Source organism: Tachypleus tridentatus, chromosome 2 (genome assembly GCF_004210375.1).
Source record: "Tachypleus tridentatus isolate NWPU-2018 chromosome 2, ASM421037v1, whole genome shotgun sequence".
Lineage (NCBI taxonomy): Eukaryota > Metazoa > Arthropoda > Merostomata > Xiphosura > Limulidae > Tachypleus > Tachypleus tridentatus.
This window is the reverse complement of record NC_134826.1, coordinates 41,496,139-41,514,069: the sequence shown is the minus strand read 5'-3', so window position 1 is coordinate 41,514,069 and position 17,931 is coordinate 41,496,139. Positions and strand designations below refer to the sequence as shown.

At 31.2% G+C, this 17,931-nt stretch overlaps 1 protein-coding gene across 4 annotated transcripts in view; it reads right to left on the bottom strand.

Annotated features, from left to right (window-relative positions):
• The window catches only part of LOC143241846 (uncharacterized), a 67,743-nt gene extending 50,667 nt beyond the window's left edge, over positions 1–17,076 (bottom strand). The window contains exons 1-2 of one of the 4 annotated variants that reach the window (XR_013022304.1): positions 17,044–17,076; positions 10,979–11,046 (exon numbers count right to left, since the gene is read on the bottom strand). The gene's annotated coding sequence lies outside the window, so the exon portion shown is untranslated. Of the gene's footprint in view, positions 1–10,978; positions 11,047–11,598; positions 11,767–17,043 lie in introns of those variants that run through there. The other 3 variants (XR_013022309.1, XR_013022312.1, XR_013022308.1) reach the window with 3 other exon arrangements.
• Positions 17,077–17,931: the final 855 nt, after the last annotated feature.

Here is a 17,931-nt window from a genome sequence, read left to right as displayed (position 1 = left end):
ACTATATAATTATTTATGTAACTTCTACCACTAACAGATAATGTTTAAAACTAAGAGGGTTCTTATAGGTAATAAAAGCATAGAATTTGCCTAGTACCTTAAAAAGTTTGCTTAATAAGATGGAAGGAATCATTTATAATAATGCTTCACATAAGTGATAGTGTGATACTATTATTAATGTAAACAAAAACAACTCAAAAACATACGTAAAAATGAGTAAAAACAAAATTCCCTGTTACGTGTTAGTTTGTGTCCAAACAGATTATGAACATAAAATAAAAATCATTACTGATCTAAAATTATTTATTATATACTTATAACAACACACACAATAGGGTTTTTCTTTATATACAAAACACTACTGTGTCTACACTACAAACTTGAACCATAAAATGTATTCAATTGCATGTTAATGATTATATTAGCCCTGGGTCTGTGGTCTTGTTTTACATGCATTGTTTTTGAAACAATCCTAGAATTATAAATCAATATAAACATTATCTTATTTAGTGCTTACAACTGTGCTAAATAGAAAGAAAACAGCTATATTTGAATTTCATCATATCATTGAAGTTGTAGTTTATTCTTTGCAATTCAGTGTGTGATAGTAAAATACAAAATAAATACTTGCATGTGTTCTGCTTTCCAAAATTCAAACTACTTTGAACCCAAAACCTTATACTTTTATACTATTTAACAAAAATTCTTTTTTTTTTAAATAATGCATCACTAACTTTTGGCAAAAAAACAACAAACTATCATTCATTAAATTTGGTGTACCAAGGCTTCTTTTATGGTCTTACCTGATGTTAATCAGCTAGTTTTACATAAAGAAAAACCAATGATATGAAGTGTAAATTTTGATTTATAAAATACATACCCCCAAACTATCACATTATGGCGATTACTGTGTTAAGTATGAGCTACCACAAAGTGAAATATGTGCTATGTCCCTAAATACCAAGAAAGCACTATAGCACACTACAGGTAGTGGTAAAAGCCACATATACCCTAACAATTTTTTTTTAATATTTGTATATTTTGTTTTCTCAATGAATAAAGTTAATATTTTCCTAAACTGAAAATGCATTTCTGACAGATACTTATCTATGTTCACAAAATAGTTTTTCTCAATTTGTACTTCTTTCTATCAGCATAAATTTCAAATGCTCACCACTAGCCTTCCATGTCCTGCTGCTGAATAATCATTTATATGTAGATATGCAATATTCTCACCAGTGCCCTCTCAACAGTTACACTCATTAATCACTTAGAAATTGGTCAAAGTTCTACACCACATATCACCAGAGGTGGGGAGAATGGGTGGGAATATTTGCGAAAATAAGTATCTATCAGAAATACATTCTCAGCTTAAGAAAATGTTAACGTTAACTTCTGATAGAAAAACTTACCTCCTCTCACAAAATACCTAGAATCCTACAATGAAACGGTAGAGGGCCAGTGAAAAAATGAACCCCCCTTTAGGATGTACTCAAAGAAACCAACAAAAAAAATATCCCACTTCAGTTGGAGACTGCACTGCATCTGATCCAGATACACTCTTTGCTTCTTTTCATCCTGAACACAAAAGGCAGAAAGTATCCCATAATACATATTACTGATTAATGGTACCCCTGGGTTTCAAGTGGCCAGGGTGTAACAGACCCTAGTGATAATTTAACCTCTTCCAACACCTTACAGTATCTAGAATTGTAGATCAGTCTCACAGTAAACAGAAAATTACCTTTCTCTTCATCTTGAAACTTAAATTAGTTGGAAAGGCAAGCTTCCATACCAAAATCTGTCTCCACTTGCACACATTTCCAACCTAAATAAACACCTACTCCACCTTGAACCAACATCCAGCAGATGGTAGGAAAGAGGAAAGCCTTGGTGGGATAATATCTCCAGTCCAAAACTTGGCACCACTAGGTATGGTTCTTCTAGTCTGCAGAAGAAGGAGAATACCTGACCATACACAAGTACAAACACATGTGCTTGTTTAGCTACAAGCACCACTGGATCTGCCAGGAACCAATATCCAGTAGTCATTAGGAAGAGTCATAAACCAGGTATTATTGAGCATTTTTCATCTATTCCACAGCAGTAGAAAGGATACTAACTAGAACAAGTGAGGGCTTACATAGCTGGACCATCTCTTACTAATACCTTACCATGACTGCTTTGCTCATGTATTCCCATAAGTATACACTCTGAGATGAACACATTTATGATGCAAAAGACAACTAGAGAGAAATACTAGCAGTCCTACAGAAAAAACACCCCATCTCTACAGTGTGCATAACCTAATCCTGCATTGTAATTATTTGATATATGTGACAACTGAGTAGAAACACACAACCAACACCTGTTGGCATATGGAATTGTACATCAGGTTTGCAGTTGGAAGAGCTACAATGTAATAGACATTATGCATGGTGACAGAATGAACAGTGCAGATTCTTCAAGCACCACTCACTACAGAATGAGATTCACAATACACTAGCAAAACCATCCCTGTAAACAGATAAATAAATAAAAACCAAGTCTGTAATATAAAGAAAAACATTGACAAATTTGCAATCAAAAACAAGCTCCTCTGTACAGTACTTCTACCAATCAAGAAACAATTAACTAATACAAATGTGGAGAGGGAGCTGATTACAATAACTGTTGTGTTGGTGGAGAGCTGCTGTGCAATCATTTAAATGTGGATATGAAGAAGTGGTAGGTGAAAGGCTAGTGTCAAGTGTGGAGGTAAGATATTGTATCTCACTTGTTCCCTCATATATTGTTTATGAGCATAGATGTCAAACAGTCTTTGACTGACTGTAGATATCTTAGCATCTATGGTATTAATCATTGTGTCATATAAGTTTAAGTTCCTCTCATGTCATTAATCAGCTCTAAAGTTTGTTTTAGCATCTGTTGTATAAGTCAAGTCAATATTCATTCATCCCATACTAAAATATCATGACACAAAGTTGGGGAAGACATTTTATGGCCAGTGATCTTTATACCTTGACCTTCAAAAGTTAATTCAACTCTAGTACATTGTATGTGGTACCTTTTTCATAAGTTTGATCAAAATCTAACCTCTAATTTTTATGATATCTGTTCAAAAGACTGAGACAGATAGACAAAAACAAACCAATATGCTCAGCTATTCTTTGCAAAGTAGCAAAACCAAAATAAAAACTACACAAATTTATTCATATAATCTGTGACTGCATTATTATTATGTAAAATTATTATAATCCTTGCCATCATCACTACACTTAACAAAAACAAAAAATACTGGACAAATGTTTTGAGATTTCTAATATTATTATATAGATGAGCAAAAATTAAATTAGGTTCAAGAAGGATGTATTTATGTACACAATACAGAAAAATTAAAATAGTTTTGTCATTTACCATTTGATAACATATATGATTACTTTTGTTATTCTCTTGTGTTCTGTTTAGAAGCATCAATATCACTCAATACTTTCAATAGAGGAACTTAAGTGTTCATGATATCAAACAGCATTCCAACCATGATTGAGTTACACAGTAATTTCAAAAACAAACTAAAATCAGTTTTCACTTCTAACTGCAAAAATAATTATAACCATGTCTGCACTTCCAAAGAAGGAAAGGAAGGGGTCACAGATATCTCTTGATGTTTGTTTTTGTTGTTGTTGTTTTGCCAAACTGCGTATAATTTTGAGAAAAACATTATAAAAGTGTTTTTGGCTTTAAATAAACTCACAGAATTTGGTTCAATACTTTTATAACTTTTAGGTTATGAAATATTCACATTTTATTATGAAAGGTTATTTTCAGAAAACCTTAAAAATACTTCTATCTATACTAGAATTTCAATTCTTTTATTATGAATACTTTTTACCTTAGATCTTCAGCCAGTTTCAACTAGATTGATATTTACTAACACATTTAATTTTGTACTTAACTTTACTATCACAACAGCTATAAGTCATAAAAAAACACAGCAATGCTAACAAAGACGTACTGTGTGTTTTTCTCATAGCAAAGCCACCTCAGGCTATTGAACCCCTGATTTTAGCATTGTAAATCTGTAGATTTATCACTTTACTAGCGGGGGGCAAGATGTACTGATGACCCTGGACTTCACCATTCAAAATGGCATTACTGTTATCTTTGCCAAACAAGCTAATTCATTTAAGTGTACTGTTTTAATATGATAAATTTAAAAATTATATTCAATGAACATAATTATTCAAGTATCAGAATATTTTCTCACCATCGACAGTAATATGAATGTGCTACAGACTTATCAGTAGTCAAAATCTCCTTGTTAATGATGCATTTGATATTTGTTTTTGAAATAAAAAAGAAAGACTTAATAACTTGCAAGTAAAATAAAGATCTACAAATATAAAATTATTGAGTTTGTCATTTCACTTGTTAAACAAACAGAAAAGGATAAGAATTAATGTATTTGAAAGATGTTAAATTTATATTAAATTATTATCAAAACTACACTTGAATGCATGCCACAATGTGAAAGATTTCAAAATTTTCTGGTAGAGCATGCCAAAGGGGTGACCAGACAGTTCATTATTGAACATTTTATTCCCAGACATTTTGCAACTAGTCTCTTCATTACTAGGGTATTTAACAACCAGGTCAGTTCTCTACCTGATAATTTTATGTCATAATTTCCTTTACATATTTTATTTATGATCATAAATTTAAAATACTTCATCAGTATTAATTCATTAGACAAACACTTCAGTCAGTAAAACATTAGTTAATATTTCTTAAATATCAGTTTATTAGAGAAATGCTCCTTCAAAATGAAAAAGGCTCTCATGTTGTGAAACATTTTATTTAAAGTGATAAAAGATCTGAGCTTTTTCTTTTTTTTTGCCTCCTTAATGTTATACAGACCTGTGGCTGTTGCAAGTATTAAAATTTGTTTGTTACCATCGTCCTTGCTATCATGCCATAGAAACTTCTAGCCACAGTCAAGCTTGCAATATTGATCAGGTATAGCAATACTGATTACTAATGGAAGCAGCAGCTGTGCAAGTAAGTGTTGGAAAAGCTGTTGTCCCTTGACATTACTTTACATATGTCATTTTCTTAAATAGTTGTTAAGCCATAATGAGTAACTTATATAAAGCTGGAACTGGTAGTAAAATGACCAGTGGTGAAACATTGAGAAATGTAACGATCAGTAGCAAACTGTCCTAAAACCTCCCACAAAGCCTTCCTAGAAGGTTTAAATGTTTAGTGCTCCACTACTTTAAAATACTTGAATGAGAAGTCCTCAAATATTGGCTAATACACTGGCCACAATATAAATTAAAGATGAAATAAAAGCTATTCAATTTTTGTTTGAAAAAAAAAAGTTTAATTTGACATCATAACTCTTCACTGTATCAGTGTGTCTGCATCCATTATATAAAATGTCATTCCAAAATTAATTATTTTAAATTAAATTTATTGTTGTTTAATTAACTGAACTAAGACATAGCAGTAAACACTTATAATTTGATTTGTATAGAGAGAAGAATACCTGAGTAACATAGTATAACATACAGACAGCAAAAGAGCACTGTTCATAATTATCTTATTAACATCATTGGCTTCTATTTCTGTATTGTATGATTTTCATGTAATAAGCCTCTTCTAGTTTCATTTCAGAACAAATTATATAAATTTTTTAGGCCTTTACTTATTTAATAAAAACTCATTGTTTCTCAGTTTATTGACTGTTAACTAGTAGACGTGTTTAATTTGCTACAAACTATCCATTTTTATTGCAAGTAGGCTGAGAAAAAAATGGATACAACTAAAATATAAAAACAATGCATCCTTACAAAAATAATACTGTAAACAGTTATGGAACATCACAATCAAGTACTTGATGTTTTGACTCTTCAACAACCAATCTTCAATTATTCTGACCGACTGTCCGAACAGTAACTTCTGACCTACCATTCTTAAATCTGTACAGCCTAGTACTACCCCTTTTATCATTAGAAATGAAAAATATAGTCCATCAATCCTATCTATTTTTTTATAATTTTGAACACCTCAGTGATACAAATTTACAGATGAAATTTGGACAAAAATATCAAAGTTAATAAAAATATTACAAAAAATAAGTTATATACATATTTTTTTTCTTACATATATTTAAGTCACAAATAATAATACAAACAATGCAACATAATACCTGAAAACTAGTATAATTTATGTGGCTTTCTAATTTATTTATATATAAATTAAACAAATTTCAATACTTATAAAAGCATCAACTTCTCTCTATTCTCAATCAAACTAAGTTGGGAAATCACAGATTTTACCAAATAAATTAAAAAGACATCATAATCATGTAATTCACAACATGACTTTCCTATTAATTGTAAACATGCACCATTACAATTAATAATGAGTAAATAAGCAACTTCAACAACACGAAGTGTTCCAAGGAGCTTTTGTGGTAGATCTAACAAAATTCATTGACATTTCAGGAAATAAAGAAGTTGGAAAGTTCTTATTTTAAATTCCAACCTGTCAATATCTACAGTTTGTATTTCTAACTGACAGATATTCTGAACCTCCCCATATAAGGGAAGATATAACACCTTAAAAAGGATAACTCTGAGCAGAAAGGTACCGCATGATACAGAAAAGTAAAAAATGAGAACTTATTTATATATTCCCCTTTTAAATTAAAACATATGTAACATGAGTAATTTTAGATGCTAAAATCTTTGATATATTTTGAAAATAAAAATGTTAAATTTTAAATGTAATACTGTAAAGGGTGCCTTTCTTTTTTATTTATCTACATTTGAAAACAACAGAAAGATAGAGATAACACAATGAAAGAAAACAAAAGTCACTAACTAATAAAATTTCAGACTGTTTTTTTTTCACAATAAATTATTTTATTTTCCAAGAATATTTTTGTTCTTTTTTTTAATTTATCTTTCAGGTTCAAATCCCTGTTAGAAATTATATTACAGTATGGAGTATATCAGTGAAGGAACACAATAATTTAACTTCATTAGCATGTATCTTCATATGCATTTAACACTACACAATAACAATTCTGTAGTTTATCACAACTTAGATGTGTGCACTCTGAACAACCTATAAGTATCATGTAACAATAAATACCTATGATAAGCAGAGAACGTTTCTACCTTCCTAGGTCATCTTCAGGTTAACAAAGTTTTTATGTTGTTCTCTGCTTATCAATAAAAGTGTTAATACCCATATCAGCTGTTCTGAGATACATTTTTATTTCAAGTGGGTTTTACGTCATCACAAAATACCTATGAATAATGTTTAAAAAACTGAAATTTCTGTGGATGAAAAAATATAAATTACTGATTTCAAACAAATAAGTTATAAGATTTCTTACTTCCTGTATGTTTTTACAACAGAGTAGATGTTGTTTAAAAAATTCTAACTAAAACATACAGTATTACATGCATATTTAGTATATAATGTTTAATATATTATGTGAAAAATATATATTTAAATGTGCTATAATTTGAGACTTGATTAAACAATTAAATAACTTTACTGCTATGAAATGAGTCAATAATGTGTTATAAACAATTAGAAAAAGAAATTATACCAGTTGTGTATAGAATAAAATACTTCAATAAAGTAACAAAGAAAAATTATAATAAAGCATGCTATATACATTATAACACAATAAACTCATACTAAAACATATCTTAAGGCAAACTTGTAAATAAATATTGGTACGCAAATGTTAAATTCTTAAATGGAATATAAGATTCATTCAATTTATTGTCATATAAACCATTTTACCATTTTTGTTCTAGTCACATCTAACATTATACAAGAATCAAACATGATTTTGTTAATATTTAACTAAAAATGTATATTAAAATCAGCTACTGTTGAACAAGTCTCTCTCTAAAATTAAAATCAGTTTTTTTCATAGTACATCCTTTATGTCATATAATTGAAGAAACCTTGGTTGAGCAGGCCAGTCGGTAGCAATCAGAAGGGCTTTGCACAGAGCAGGATGGATGAGGGAGACTACCCAATGAAGTAATCAGATAGAAGGATAATGGAACTTGTTTGATCAACCCAGCTGAAGGCACCTCTAGCCAAAGCCCAAGGATGGGGAACCAGGAACCAAAATAAATGTAACTGGTGATTAACAGTGGTAACAAATGCATCAATATGAGAAATATGCCTCTTATCACAAGGCTACTGAAAAACAAGGGGATAAAGGAACCACTCTGTCCAGTAAACTCTACTGGGTAGAGAAAGACAATCCACCACAAGGTTAAAAACACTCGGTACATAACATGCCATTAAATTAATGTGATGATTGTGGGTCCAAAAGAGTAGACCTAATGTTATAAAATGCAGGAATCTCAAAATGATGCCATCTTGGTGATTGATATCAGCCACCACTGTTGAATTTTTGAAGTGAATCATCACCAGACAATCTCTGGAAATGGGAAGAAAGTAATCCAAACCCCAATGAAAGCAAGGAGTTTGAGGATGTTGATATGAGGAGAAAGTTTCACAGACCAATGAACTGAAGACTCCTGATGATCGACCCATGCGCCCACACCCTGAAGGAATACTTCCATGAACAGATGTAAACCTGGCCACAGAGGATGAAGCAGGACACCCACCAATGTATGAGCCTTGTCTAATCACCATCGAAGATCATTCACAATGAAGGAAGGAAAGGTTAGAAGAGAAGACAAGGGATCCAAAACAAGGTTCCCCTGATCGCGTAGGACCCACTAAAGAAATAAGCAAGGTACTCAATCCAATAAAAAAATATTAATAAAAATATGAAATTCAAATGAGATTAAAAAAATTGATTCAGGTAGTATTTCATTCATATTCACATGCACTCAAGTTAAAAATTATGTAAAAGCAATTTTTAAACACAATGACTCTGTAAATACTATGCTACATTACATTTTAAGGTAGTTAATTCAGTCACAGTGGTAGAATATAAGTCCACCATCAGCATATACAGGGTGGCCCATAAGTCCCTACCCATCCATATATTATTATGTTATATTCAATTACGCATGTATTATAAATTTGTTTCTTTTTTTTTCAGAGAAGCTGATGTAAGCCCATTTACTCTTGAAGAACATGGCATTGCATAATATTATGCAGTGAGAATGAGGGACAGCACACAGATACACTGGATACATAAGATATATGGATGAGTAGGGACTTATGGGCCACCCTGTAGATGACCATCACAAAAATATGTGGAGTTCAAATAAATGACAAAGTAGTGAATGAACTCCTTTTTAGAATGACAAAGCAAAAGCTAAAAAAACTGAATATTGTAATTATTTCCAGCATTAGTAGATTAAAATGATTCAGACTTAAAATAACAAAATAATAACAGGTCTAAGTATACAACAAATATTCCAAACATCATAATAATAACCATTGAACTTAAGCTTATCCACAACATATATTAATGTGCAATGCTGCCTGTTTGTTTATTATTTTATCAACATGATTGTACAAAAATAGCTGTGAAGAGTCAGCAGATCTAGCCTATAAATTCTCTTTTAACACTTCTGGGAAAAGACGTTTCTAGTCCTGATTTCTCCAAGCCTGTTCCCCTGGCTGTGGTTTCGCTAGATAGTAGATAAGGACAGTGGGAATCTTGTTAATCCATTCATTAATGGATTTAAATGGCAATTTCATTTAAATACAAAATTATTAGCCTAATATTAATAACCTTTCAAGTTGCTCTGGGGCCTATTAGGCCCCACTTTTCGTAGGAGTGTTAATGAAATATGGAAACCACACGATTTTAGGGTTAAGGTGTTGTTGTTGTAACTTGAGATGAAGTCAGAATTCAGTCACAAAACTGGAAATGAACGAATATTCCAAGGATCTGCACAAACACTATTTTGCAGTCATATTCCATGGGTTCGTACTTGTGATATACAAGATACAGGTCAACAACTTGTGCAGTAGTGAATTCTATTTTTATTTTGTAATGGTTTTGTTTACTGTTCATTTATTCATCCTTCAGCTGTTTGGTTTAGCTGTGAAATCTTAGTTATATTAAATGCTAACACACCTTCTAGTCAGTCATGTTGATTTTTAAGTGCATTTGTATGTATTATGATACTGACATCAGTTTCCCCTAGTAATTACATATATTATTAATGGTACAAATATTATGTAAATTTATGGTTACATGAAATGTAATCTCATGGTCTAACAAGATACAGCTGGGAGGTATTATTGCTGACTGTTACTCAATGTTGTTAATAATCTGCAATTGTATAAATATGGAATATTATTATTATTTTGTAATTAAGGTTTTTTTCTTTGGTTGTTTTTCCAGATTCCTTTATTCACTGAAATAACTATTTACCCTCACATTTATATTATATTGTTCATTAATGTTAATATTAAGTCCTGGCCAGACATATACTTATTAACTGTATTTCGGGATAATATAAATTTTGTATTTTGAAAGTTTAACTTTTGACTTCTGAGTTTCTTGTAGTTCAATAAATTTGTTTTGTGTTTCCACTCTGGTTATAGCATCTGTTTGTTTGTGTTTTAGTCTGTTACAAACTTTAATGCCAATGGACATCTGCTTTCTTTCTTCAACAAATAAAATTATTTTTTTATTTTGTTTTTTGCATAAACTGGTGACATTGTACATGGAAGTAGACAGAATGGAGTCTTTTAAACAAGAAACTCCATGCCACACACTGAAACTAAATAAGATGTCACTTTTATTAGATCAATCACTTATTCATACTCTTTCAAGTCTGTCCTTTTGACATTTCACAAATATTTGGAAAAACTATTTTACACCACTTCCCTCCAATGGAACTTCTTTTCCAACCCATTGTACATAAATTAATTTCCCCTGTAACAACAGAAAAATAAATAAAAAGGAAATGTTCCATATTAATTCTGAATATATGTACATCACCTGTTGATCATCTCTCTGGCCACATCCAACTTAATTACTGCTTAATAATCATTTTCTTTAAATTCATTCTATAAAAAAAGAAATAAAAATATATAATACATAATTTTATGTAATAATTATTTACTTTCTAATTACTAAACACCCAAAATCTATCATTTATATCTCTTTGCCTGTAAAAATATAAACGATATTTCAAGTAACATGTCTTCATTTTATTTATGTCTATTTCCCACTACTTTCATCAATTATCTATACAAAGTTTTACATTTCAAGAATTTTACTTCATGGTCTCAAAGTATATCATTTGAATAGCTTTTATGTTATTAAAAGTAAAGTATAAAAAAAAATATCTTAATTTAAATTCCAATACGAAAACAATTATAACTTCACCTGTGTTATTAAAACTTATTCCAAACTTAACACCTACAAAGTTAAATAAATTATGTTTATGAAATATATTTATATCTGCAGCAATATTTGTAATATTTTTCATATATTCAGCTGGGATGGAAATTTAGTTTAATATGTTAGAAATAAAGTCCTGTTTATTATTTCATAACAGCGTTACGTCAGAAAAGTTATTAAAAACGAAATATTTTTTTGAAAAACTAGCGTCATACCTAAACCAACATTTATACACGTCAGTAGGCCTCGGTTAAACATGATGTAAACCAAGTCATAAAATAATAAATAAATTATATTCTGTTGTATCTTTCAACTCTATAGTTCACGACCCAGATAATATAAAACACTTTATGAGGAAGAGGTATATGAAATAAAATTGTGGTCCTAGTATAGGCCATTTTAACACATAGTTACGATAAAATTCAACACTGCTCAGTGCAAAAAAAACGTTAGTTATATATGAATTATTATTAACAAACCAGAAAAAAAATCATTGATATTAAAAAGACCGATTGAAGGGCTGAAAAAACCCACCGCAAAATTTTAGAGACGCAAAAATTGTAAACATTTAAAAAAGTTAGTAATAATAAGAGCGTGAAGGGATATTTGTGGCAAAAGTATGTGTCCAAAATTTAAATTAATATCACACTGAATACCAGAATATTCAACTCCAGATACGGTTTTATATGCGTAAAAACCAAATTTAAAAAGTTTCCAAGTGCGTTTATTGCTCCAACAATTTTGCCCATTAATCAGACAAATGGCGAATACTCGTTTTCATGATGCAAGTAAAAAAATCATTTTAAGCGATCGACAATAGATTAAGAAATCAAACGGGCAAGTAATGATTTTTATCGCAAATGAAACGGTCAAAGAAATTAAGAGAGACAAATAATGGAAGATTTTTGGAATATAAAAATGTCGTAAAGTTCCTATTTTAAAAAAATAATCTGTTATTTTTATGTATTTTTTACTATGTTCTATTTGTTATACGATGTACTCTGAACTTCAGAAAATTTAAAACAGTTGTGAAGTACAGAAAAACAGAAATATAAAAATTTGTAAAAAGGCGTTATTTTTTATTTTTGCACCCTGCATATTATTTATAATAATAAAAATAAATTATTCAGCAAACTTAATGTCTCGAAACACTACTTTAAATCCCACCATTCATTTCCGCAGCTAATTATTTTACTTGGAAACATACAAAGAGCGCGCACTATGACCTCACTGCACGAACTGTGCCACCATGATGTGGGTGCAGTGATAAAGAACATTTAATTATGTGACAGATTTACTATCTATTTGTTTTAGCGTCGATGTTTGTTGAAATTAAACTTTTATTTTAAAATGTAAATTACTTATACTGTTAAGCCTGTATTGTGAAATTCCCGCCTATTCACTAAAGTTGTAGAAGTAACAATTAGAATAGCCACTCATTGGTAACTATTTGAATTTTCAACAATTAGAATAATATACACGCGCCTCTCACGTACAAAACGTAAATAATAGTTTCAGGTTTGTATTTCACGAAAAAGATACATGAGGGCTATCTACGTTAGCCTTCCCTAAATTTGCAGTGATAGACTTGAGAGAAGACAGCTGGTCATCACCACCCACAGCCAACGAATAGTAGGATCGACCGTAATTTATAACGTACCAACGGCTGGAAGAGCGAGCACATTTGACTGAACGGGGATTCAAATCTGCAAATTGGGAGGCGAGTGCCTTAACCATCTAGTCGTACTAGACCTTCCTTTTAAACAAATTGAAATGTGTGTGTATATATACACACACACATCCATACATTATAATAAAATCCCTATTAATATTAGGGATACAATAACTGCACAGGTTACTCAATTTTCAATTACTAAAGTTCAGTTCGCGTAGACTATGTAAATCTGTATCTTCTAATAAGTTTTGTTTTGTTTTTTTCAGATCACCAACCACGGTTCTTTTTAAAGATTCTAAACATATCGAATTATTAATACGAAATGAGAAATCACTTAAAAACAAAACAAAAAAGAAAACTTGCGTCAGAATAAAAAAAAAACAAATACTGGGTAAATAACAATTTTCTTGATCGAACAAAAAAACTGAACCTCCAACTAAACAACGTATTCGTTATTAAACATGTCAACCAATAGCTAAAGACTATGGGGCGGAGCTATCTTTCTATTGGTTCCTCGATAAATTAGATTCACTTATGACTATACTGGTGATATCTATTTGATTCTGGTTTCATATGGTGAAGAGCTAAAGAAAAAGGAGGTTGGTGTTGGAGACTCCAATACTTCAACATTGTGGAATATTCCACAGTCATAAAGAAATATAAAGCATGCACTCTTTGAACACATATACATAAACTTCCAACCCCACTGATTTCATATATACACTTCAGTACAAGCCTATAAATTATAAGAAGTGCAGACATTTTAAGTGCATGTGTTGCAAATGATGCCGTCTCAACACAGTAATATTCATTTCGATCATCAAATACACACACTATAACATCAGTACTTCAAGCTAGCTTATTTTATTAAAGGTTCTGTTTACATGAATAAATGATATAAAGATGTCAAAATTTCCATAAATTTGTAGTTTTGAGAGTTTATTTACGATGAAGCACTCAACTTTACAACAATACGAGTAATCATCCCACAAATGATCAAAAGATATGTCCAAAGTTGTGGAAGAAATAAAATTGCCCTGATAAGTAATAATATATAAAAATTACCAGGTAAGGCCAAAGATGTTTGCAAACAGTACGTATATCTCTATTAATTTAAAACGTTTCGCTTCCCTAATTAAAAATAAAATACTCATAACTTGTATATATTGTCATATATTTTTGTGTTTTTCGTGCAAAGCCACAGAAGGAATTATCTACGCACTGTTCACTGTGAGAAATTCCATCCCCATTTTAATTTTCGAAACATACTACTGACCCAGTGGAAGGAGGACATAAATCATTAAGAATACGGGGTCTGCTCTATAGACCGAAACACCATCAGTTCTAACTAGGATCCATTATAACAATACGGTTAAGTGTTCCGACTGCGTAAATCAAAGCGGATTTCGCGTATAAAAACACAAAATGGCCAGGCAAGGCAAGGCGGTTAAGACACTCGACTCGTAATCAGAGAATCGCAAGTTCGAATCCCAGTCACACCAAATATGCTCGCCCTTTCAGCCGTGGGGGCGTTATAAAATGACGGTCAATCCCACTATTCGTTGGTAAAAGAGTAGCCCAAATGTTGGCGGTGGGTGGTGATGACTAGCTGCCTTCCCTCTAGTCTTACACTGCTAAATTATGGACGGCTAGTGCAGATAGCTCTCGTGTAGCTTTGCGCGAAATTCCAAACAAACAAAGAAACAAAAACTAAAATATTGGGAGTGTGGCCAAGTAACGTAGTGTTGGAATGCCATTTCTCCTTTCCTATATATCAAGTGAACACATTCAAGCCAGATTTACTAAGAAATTCTAACGTAACTATATAACAGCTACAGTCGCTCCTGGAATGAATATCGAAATACTAATTTTACTTAGCGGAAAGAGATGTTTACTTCAGAACATTATCAGATCAGAAATAACACATATGAGATACACTTGCACTTACTTAACGGAACTATGAAGTACTCAAAAGAAGGTCTGAAAAACTTTGTTGTTGTTCTGTTGACAACTGAAATGTGAAAAATAAATATTACTAATTCGTCACTCGCTTTTCTGGACTCACCCCCCATTACACCAAACGCGCTCGCCCTTTCAGCTGTGGGGGCGTTATAATGTCACAGTCAATCCCACTATTCGTTGGTAAAATAGTAGCCCAAGAGTTGGTGGTAGGTGGTGTTGACTAGCTGCCTTCCCTATAGTTTTACACTGCTAAATTAGGGACGCAGATAGTTTTCGTGTAGCTTTGCACGAAATTCAAAACAAATTAAACAAATCTGGTCTCACTACTCGCCTTTCTTGACCTGCAACTGACCCTTGCTACCTGCTTTTCCTAACTCACTATCGATCAAAAATACCTCCCACAAAACTAAACATAAATTATTTTAGGATCAATGGGCTCTTTGTTTACAAATACACCACCACTTCCAAAACCATTCATGTTATACGTTCCTTTAATGTGTGTATATATATATTTATTTATTTACTTACTTACTTTGTATCTTGAGTGATAGCCAGCTTCATAGTTTTACTTATACCCTCTATTTTTTTAAACCACCGTAACGAATACACCTCAACAAAATTAATGAATTTTTAAAAATTCAGAGCATAACATTCTTATGTAAATATATTTCTGATAATGTTAACTTATCTCATTACATATTACAACAAATACAGTATTGGAAGGAACTGTATGCTATTACACATCAAACTGAGTGTACATGAAGAATATTACTTTGGTGAAAATGGTACAAAATGTAGCAACTGTATTTTATTATACTGAAATATTCCTGTCAACCAACTTTCACCATTACTTTGGCATTAATAATTTTATGCCAAGATATAAATGTAAATCACTTAAAAGTTAAATAGTGCTAAATAATTTTTCATTAATGCAGTCACAATTTTATGTTCAATAAATCGACACATTTTTAATCACAAACATAATCATTAGTCGCCTTCATTATTCAGGATAAAGCTGTTCTAGTCATTTCAGCTATACTGTCAATCTATATTGGGTACAAGTCTAGCACGTTAAATACAGCAACTCAAAATAACATAAATCATTTGTTGTTATTACTTAATAGTATTAATGCTATCACGTTTCACACTATTTACACGTTCCATTATATTAGCATTTCCTTACCATTAAGAAAACCGCCCAAATTTTACACATTTGAAAATATAAGCAATAAATGTTTCAGTTATACCAAGAGCCACGAAAAACCACTGAATTAGCCTCAAATTACTGGAAATGTTAAGCCTAAAAGTAAAACTTTAATCAAATTAAATTTCTGACAAAAATCCCGTACAGACTGAAATTGCGTGAACCTAACAACGTACACTGCATTAAAGTAAATATAATATTGCGGTATAAGCTTAAATCAATTAAAATGTGATGATGCCATTTACCAGCAAACTAAAGACAAACTGGTTACTGTGACAGCCTGACAGATATAAAAGTGACCAAGATTAAAGTTAGTGACCCAGGATCTAACAAGTCTTCACTTGAAATTACACAGCGATATTATTTACAAACTCTTCCTATACTGGTAGTAAAATAAATTCCTAGGTACAAGAAAAAACGGCAGTATAAAACTTTTAGAAACAGATGCCTTATATGACTGAGTTTTATTGGTCTAACTTCAACAACGCCATAGAGAAACTTTTATGTTTAAAGACGGTCGATTACTTCTATGGCGGCAAGCAGCACCGTCAAACTATAGCACCGTAGCTTGGTGCCTCTGATACGGTGTAACCGTATAACGCATAATGGCATGACCTTGTTCTCAAGAACCCTGAAAGCTACTTCATGTGGTATTAAAAAACAAGCCCATGAAAGAAAAAAAGCAAACTTATAACTAAACACAAGAAATTATTTTCAAAAACAAATTATATTTTATGACATTTCAGAAGTACTGGGCTTTGCTACATGATGTTTTCTCTGAAAATTTTATCAGCAAAATATTATTCAGAAAACACTCACCCGTCCCGTGACATGCCAATGTCCAACGGGGTTCCCATTGGCTGCCACAGGGAGTGCTTAGATGTAGTGTTTGATGACGTCTTAATACACTTATTTCAAATAAAACAATAGAAATTTTATAAAATACTAATAAAACAATAACAATACACTAGCTAAAAAGGCTTATAAATATAGGCAACGAAAAATTTAGAGTAATATTTGATTTTTATTCACTATATTAAACAATAAGGTTTTAATAAGAACACATAAATTGATGACGTCATACACTTACGTTTGGTTAGTATTACATGACGTACTCATATTGGATGGCTACTATTTTACCTCAGGCGTTAAATGTACTCATTGCAATATAGATATAAGTAATATTCGAAGTAATTATACGAAACGAAAGGCATGTGAGGTTTTGTCACGAAGTTATACGTTTTCGAAAAAAACAAATTCTTTCTAACATTATCGTTTCATCACAAGCAAACACCTAATTTGCTCGTTTTATTTTATTCATTCCTGCCTCCACCACGATCTCATGAGGGGATTTCTGTATCTGTTATTTCCATTTTGTTATTTTTTGCTAAAAAGCCAGTTGTTTTCACAGTTAAACTTATTTTCTTTTTTTTATTTAATTTCAACTCTTGTAACTTTTAAACAAAATGTAAAATATCGCTATTTGGATAAGCCAAAGCAACCATCGTAAAAGGATAGGCAAAAAATTAAAATGAAACAACAAAACTAACAAAAATAAAAAAAAAATGCAAATGAATGGTTAAATTCGCTATAAGACAAATTAGGTGTCTAATTGTTTTTAATTTGTATTTGTAAAACAAAGCTATTCACAAAAAAACGAAATAGTAACTGTACAGATTTTGTTTTCTTAGTATATATTTAATAACT